Source organism: Cupressus sempervirens, chromosome 4 (genome assembly GCF_028749045.1).
Source record: "Cupressus sempervirens isolate cs-2001-9-10 chromosome 4, ASM2874904v1, whole genome shotgun sequence".
Classification (NCBI taxonomy): Eukaryota; Viridiplantae; Streptophyta; class Pinopsida; order Cupressales; family Cupressaceae; genus Cupressus; species Cupressus sempervirens.
Genome location: NC_143121.1, coordinates 856,039,895 through 856,047,223, shown reverse-complemented (window position 1 = coordinate 856,047,223; position 7,329 = coordinate 856,039,895). Strand labels below are relative to the sequence as shown.

General features: G+C 36.6%; 1 pseudogene; it reads right to left on the bottom strand.

The window, feature by feature from the left end:
- Positions 1–5,728: 5,728 nt before the first annotated feature.
- On the bottom strand, positions 5,729–6,878 carry LOC149564087 (xyloglucan endotransglucosylase/hydrolase 2-like; annotated as a pseudogene).
- Between the last annotated feature and the right edge of the window lie 451 nt (positions 6,879–7,329).

Below are 7,329 nucleotides of genomic sequence, written 5' to 3'. Positions count from 1 at the left end.
GGTTAAATGATATCCTATGACCCATTTCAACCCCTTTCATGACAAAATATGTTCTTGTGGGTCCTAAGACCTCTAGGGACAAACATGTTATGTTGAAATGGGTTGAAAGGGGTCATCAGATGACCTATGACCCATTTTAATTAGATACATAACAACTTATGTCTCTAGGGATCCTAGGGCCCCTAGGGACATATATGTTGTGTTCCAATGGATAGAAGTGGGTAATAGGGTATCCTATGACCCCTAGGGACATACCTCTTATATTCCAATGGGTAGAAAGGGGTCATAGGGTATTCTATGACTACTTTTGACACATTACACGAGAACATATGTTGGTAGGGGTCCTAGGACCCTTATCATCATGTGTGTTGTGCTCCAATGGCTCAAATTTTGACCCATTACATGATAACATATATTCCTAGGGGGTCAAAAGGTGTCATCAGATACCCTATGACCCCTTTCGACCCATTACATAACAACATATGTTTCTTGGGGTTCTATGACCCCTAGGAACATATGTTGTCATGTAATGGCTTGAAAGGGTCATAGTATACTCTAGGAACCCCTTCGACCTATTGGAACACAACATATATGCCTATAAGGGTCCTAGGACCCCTAAGAACATATGTTATCATGTATTAAGTTGAAAAGGGTCATGACATACTCCATAACTCCTTTCTACCCATTAAAACATAAGATATATGTCCCTAGGAATCCTTTGACCCTTAGGAAGATATGTTGTCATATAATGGGTCAAAATGGGTCATAGGGTATCCCATGACCCATTCAGACTCATTGGAACACATGTATATCCCTAGTGAGACCCGTAGGAACATATATCATCATATAGTTTATTAACTTAGGTTACTAATATATATAATATATAATAATAATATATATGATATATAATTAGGGTATCCCATGACCCATTTGGACTCATTGGAAGACATGTATGTCCCTAGGGGGACCCCTAGGAACATACATTATCATATAGTTTATTAACCTAGGTTAGTAATATATATAATATATAATAATAATATATATGATATATAATTATTTAATACTATATAATAAATTTTAGCAAATATATATAATAATTGGTCCCCCCCAATTATGCTATAACTATATTATACTAGGACTTGATACAACTTTAAAATTGGCCCCCCCCCCTTTGAGTTTGGTAAATAAAAACCAATATTTATCTTTAAAATCGGTCCCCACTCCCTTTACATTTGAATTTTGTGCCATAATTTGGGAACATAAATCGAATACCCATTTCCAAATCGCATACCCATTCTCAAATCGGATACCCATTCTCAATTAAGATACCTGATTAGGCAAGGTATTACATTTTTGGTTTGGTACCAGGATGGGTGGGAAAAAAGTCAAAGCGCATTTTGAAACACTTTTAGGTATTTCAAAACTAGGTATTTTAAAACCATGATCCTGCACATACCCATATTAGAAACTAAATAGGACTAGATGATAAGGAACTAAGCTATAAGCAATAAAAAATATAAGGATTTCAAATCCAGCTTTTGAATTTTGAAAATCAATGTCAAGGTCCTTTAATGTGTTCAACTTTTTTGCGAATGAAGGTAGTGATTTAACTTCCACATTCTTTCCATAATGGTGAAGGGTGTCCACTAGCATAAAATATAGTGGTAGCGATTATGGATACATGAGTGAAAAGCAATAATCACCAACTCAATCAAACTTACATGCTAATTAAACTTAATCAAATAAATTCATTGATTAGAACTTTCTTGACCTATAACAACATTATTGGTAAAGTAAAAGATCAAATAACATGCAACATGTGGAAACACATCCATGCAATAGTAACCCCATATTTATCTTATGGAAACTCATTTAGGGTGAAAACAATGCATTGATAATGATGCTCACAAATAGTTGTACTCTTCTAGAATATGCCTAGTTAAGGGTTACAAAAGAATTTTAAATGCTACATGCTTAAGGGATTTCCACCTAGACCTATTAAATTCTTTACCTTGTTAGGAGTAACATTATTAGAGGATTTTGAACACTCTTTTATGAATGTCACCTGGTTAGAGGATTTTACAAAAGACCAGTTAGGGTTGCCCAATTAAGGATTGTATTGTCACAATTGTTAGAGAGTAAGAAATAACAAATGATTTGTAGTTTGCATTATCACTACCTAATAAGATCTAATAAGGTTCCTCAATACATCAATACATCATTATTGACCCTATAGCTTCCTCTATGATTGCAACTTCTTTCTTTCCTTCATTCTGCCTCCCAATAGTACTTTACCACAATATCATGATTCTCTACAATTTGGGATACCAAACTTCTTTCAAATCTTCTTCCTTAAATTTAAACTCTTTGATAAAAAAACCTAAACTTAAATCCAACAACCATGATAGAATCTTAACAAATCTAATCATTAAGTCTACCTCACATTTCATATTTTTCATAATTCATATTTACCTTGTAGAAACTTCTCAATGAATCCTTCCTTAAATGTATTATCTTGATCTTTGTGTTATCACCTCTTGCCTTAAATCATGCCTCATTCATCCAATTGTCTAGTGTAATTCACACATTTCAATAATAATTCAAACTTTACAATCATACCTCTCATCTTCACTTCTCATTCCTCATTCATTGATAAGACTTTCCTATGTTCCAATATGCATTCTTGTTTACCTATTATCTTTCCTCTATTCCAATAAGACAATGTCTTCCTATCTACTTTTCAATTTTCCAATAAAAACACAATTCATAAATAAGATTCTGCATCTTACCTATTTATAGTTGGATTATGATGTATTTGTTCATCAATTTTTTGTATGTTACCAAATGTTTGAGTCATTTTATTTCTTTTTCTATATAATATGAAGTGTAAAGTGTTTGCAGTATTACTTAATGTAATTTTCATCACTAGTCTATATGACACCAAGGGTTCGAGTTTGACAATTCATCCATTAATAATAACATTCCAATTTTAGAAGCAACATTATTAGCATTTCTCTAATATCATCATAGAACAAGAACTACGTCATGAAATAATAAACTGTATTCAACATACATTATGGTTTCAATTATTTTATTTATTTATATTCATGAAATATAATCAATATATAATAATGTGTCAATGCAATACACGCACAAACATAAACATACGTACATGTACATGTTCACATATGTACATAACACATTGTTAAAAAATGATTAGATTTATTTTAGATTAGAACTGCGTGTCCTTTTAGTTATTTTGACTCTTGAATGGTGTACTTATATCTACAAATTATCTTCTTACATATTGCAATCAAATACATATATCTCTATATTTATCAAGTGTGATACAAAAAATAGTATTAAGAAATACTAATTATTTCACATACAATTCTAAGTAAGTATCAAAACCATGGGAAGGATCTGCACTTGTGATATTGTGACTTCCTTTTGGTCTAATCAGGATTTGGTATATGTATGGATGTTGAGGGACATGATTATGAATAGTCATGTCTACATGTAATAGGAGGCATGATTGTTCATAGTCAGGTCTTTCAAACAAAAATCTAAATTACTGATTAGTTTAACAATATTATGAATCAAGTATTTGTAATGTAATCGATCATTTGCAAATTAACCAACAAAAGACAAATATAAATCAACCCCCTTTGAGCCATTTCATCGTGACATGTGTTCTGAGGGGTCCAAGGAGCCCTATGGACATATTGTGATTGATGATATGGGTTGAAGGGGTTCATCCACTAACCTACGACCCCCTTTGAGCCATTTCATTGTGACATGTGTCCCTAGGGGTCCTAGGAACCTAGGAACCCTATGGACATATTGTAATTGACCATATGGGTCGAAGGAGGTTGTAGGCTAACCTACGACCCCCTTTGATCCATTTCATCATGACGTGTCCCTAGAGATCCTAGGACCCCTATAAAAATATTATAATCAATCATATGGGTCGAAGGGGGATGTGGGCTAACCTACAACCCCCTTTGACCCATTTCACTTTGACATGTGTCCCTAGGGGTCCTACGACCCCTATGGACATATTGTAATTGATCATATGGGTAAAAGGAAGTCGTAGGATAACCTATGACCCCCTTTGACCCATTTCATTGTGACATGTGTCCTTAGGGGTCCTATATAGTAATTGATCATATGGGTCAAATGGGGTCACAGGTTAACCTATGACCCCCTTTGACCCATTTCATCACTATATGTGTAGGACCCCTAGGGACATATCATAATCGATCATATGGGTCAAATAGGGTCATAATCTAACCTATGATCCCCTTCAACCCATTTCATCATGAGATGTGTCCCTAGGGGTCCTAGGATCCCTATGTACATATTGTAATCGATCATATGGATTGAATGGGGTTATAGGTTGACTCATTTCATCACGACATATGTCCCTTGGGGTCCTAGGACCCCTATGGACATATTGTAATTGATCATATAGGTCAAAGGGGGTCATAGCTCCTTTGACCCATTTCATCGGGACATGTGTCCCTAGGGGTCCCCCTAGGGACTTATTGTAATTGATCATATGGGTCGAATGGGGTTGTAGGCTAACCTATGACCTCCTTCAACCCATTTAATCATGACATGTGTCCCTAGGGGCCCTAGGACCCATAGGGACATATTGTAATCGATGAAATGGGTTGAATGGGGTTGCAGGCTAACCTTTGCCCCCTTTGAACCATTTCATTGTGACATGTGCCCCTAAGAATCCTAGGAGCCCTATGGACATATCATAATCAATCATATGGGTAGAATGGGGTCGTAGGCTAACCTATGACTCCTTTCAACCCATTTTGTTGTGACATCTGTCCCTAGGACCTCTAGAGACATATCATAATTGATCATATGGGTCAAATGGGGTTGTAAGATAACATATGACCCCTTTGAGTGATTTCATTGTGGCATATGTCCCTAGGGGTCCTAGGATTGCTATGGACATATGGTAATCATTGATATGGGTTGAAGGGGATCATAGGCTAACCTATGACCCCCTTCAACCCATTTCATTGTGACATGTGTCCCTAGGGGTCCTAGGACCCATATGGAAATATTATTATCGATCATATGGGTCTAATGGGGTCATAGGCTAACCTACAACCCCCTTCGAGCCATTTCATCACAACATGTGTCTGTAAGGGTTCTAGGACCCCCAGGGACATATCATAATTGATCATATGTGTTGAATGGGGTCACAGGCTAACCTACAGCCTCCTTCGACCAATTTCATCACCATATGTATACCTAGGGTTCCTAGGACCCCTAGGGACATATTTTTATCAATTGTAAGGGTTGAAGTTATGATCCTCTTTGACCCATTTCATCATGACATGTTTCCCTAGGGGTTCTAGGACCCCTATGGAAAAATTATAATCGATCATATGGGTCGAATGGGATCGTAGGCTAACCTATGACCCCCTCGACCCATTTCATCATGACATGTATCCCTAGGGGTCCTAGGAACCCTACAAACATATCATAATCAATCATATGGAGTAATACCCCCTTCTACCCATTTCATCATGACATATGTCCATAGGGGCCCTCGGACCCTGAGGGACATATCATAATTGATCATATGGGTCAAGTGGGGTTGAAAGCTAACCTATGACCCCCTTTGACCCATTTCATCAACAGATGTGTTCCTAGGGACATATCATAATAAATCTTAAGGGTTGAAGGGGGTGTAAGTCCTCTAAACTTTGTTGGATGCCTGGCGACTGCATTCAATAGGAAACCCCTGGGGAAACCTTTTACTATCCAAATAGTAATCATAAATCATGTAATTTTTGCATACCCATTCCAGTTTCTATTTCTCGCTCGACTCCAATGCCTATCCAGCATACCATGAATTCATAGAGCAATTAGAGGAGGCATAGGATGTCTCCACTTTAAAATTTACATAAGACGCCACAAATTGGGATTTGCTCTGGTCAATCTTGAATGAATTGCCTCTGGTTGCCCACTCGTCACCATTCCAGAGGATTGAATATATTCTTATCACTTGATTCTTTAGGTATGCAAGACCTAAATCCTCATTATTCTTGGACACTCTCACTAGTGTTCCATCCAAAAAATACCTACAAAATACCAGAAATACACATTATTAGTTAGCTATGAAGCTTATGTCAAAAGTAGAGGACTAGGCCAAATGGAGCATTCACTGGTTAATCTGAAGTTGCATGGACATTAGTATCAACTTACATTATTTTCTTGGGATTCCAAAGGAGGTTATAAGTGTGGAAGTTTGTGGTGGGGTTAAACCAAAGGTAGAATTGTTGCTCATTATTGCCATTTCCCTGAGAGAACACATTGGTGTGTATTATGTACAGATCTCCAGACAGATTCCCTAGGAACTCAAAGTCTATTTCATCATGTGTAGACCCTTGTGAAGAGAGGTATGACATAAAATGAACATTTTATTATACTACACTCCCTACAGTAGTAGTACCCATTACTAATTTGAGTTGAAGGGAGAGACTTACATAGTATGTTGTAATAGTGCTAAAAGAGTTACTAGGAACAAGCTTGATTTGCATATCAATTTTTTTGAACAGATATTCATTCTTGGATTGGAATCCTGAACTTGTTTTCACACAATAGAGTCAGGGGGGAGATTAGGATCGGTTCTACATACTGTAAAGAACATGCGCCCACACACACACACACACAAAATGAGATAAAAACATACTTGATGATTGATTGAGAGTAAGTTGCAAGTGTTGGCCATTGTCTAGTATCTTAGCTTGATCATTTCCCCATGTGTATTTGAGGTCGTTGTAAAAATTAGTAGAAACAAGGTCAGAGAATGCGAGTGCAAGGATTAAAAGGAGGACATCTGACATATAGAATGAGATGGTCCATTTAGAAGTGAAGATAAAAGGATGATGAATGTTTGAATATATTGATAGAGGCAAGGATGTTGTGGATAACAGGGGGATATGGATGGGATTTATATAAGCAATTTCAAGAAAGGAAGGGAAAGTAGGAGGATATTTCACGTAGAGATATTAAAATGGATGAGTTGGAAGGAGCTTTGTATTTATGAGAGAGGAAAGATTTTGGGTTTTGTTGCAGGATGCAGAGTTCTAGCTAGCTTAGCTATGGGCATTATTATGAGACAATTTTTTGGACTTGGAGGTTATCTCAAATGCTAATCGTTTTATTGTAGCATATAGGCTTTTTGACCTTTTTCAAGACAATAATCAGCAAGTGGGGAAGGATTGTCTTCTCAGGTGGGTGCAGTTAATAGAATATTATTTAATTGTAGGGAGACCTGACCATCCACTTGAACCC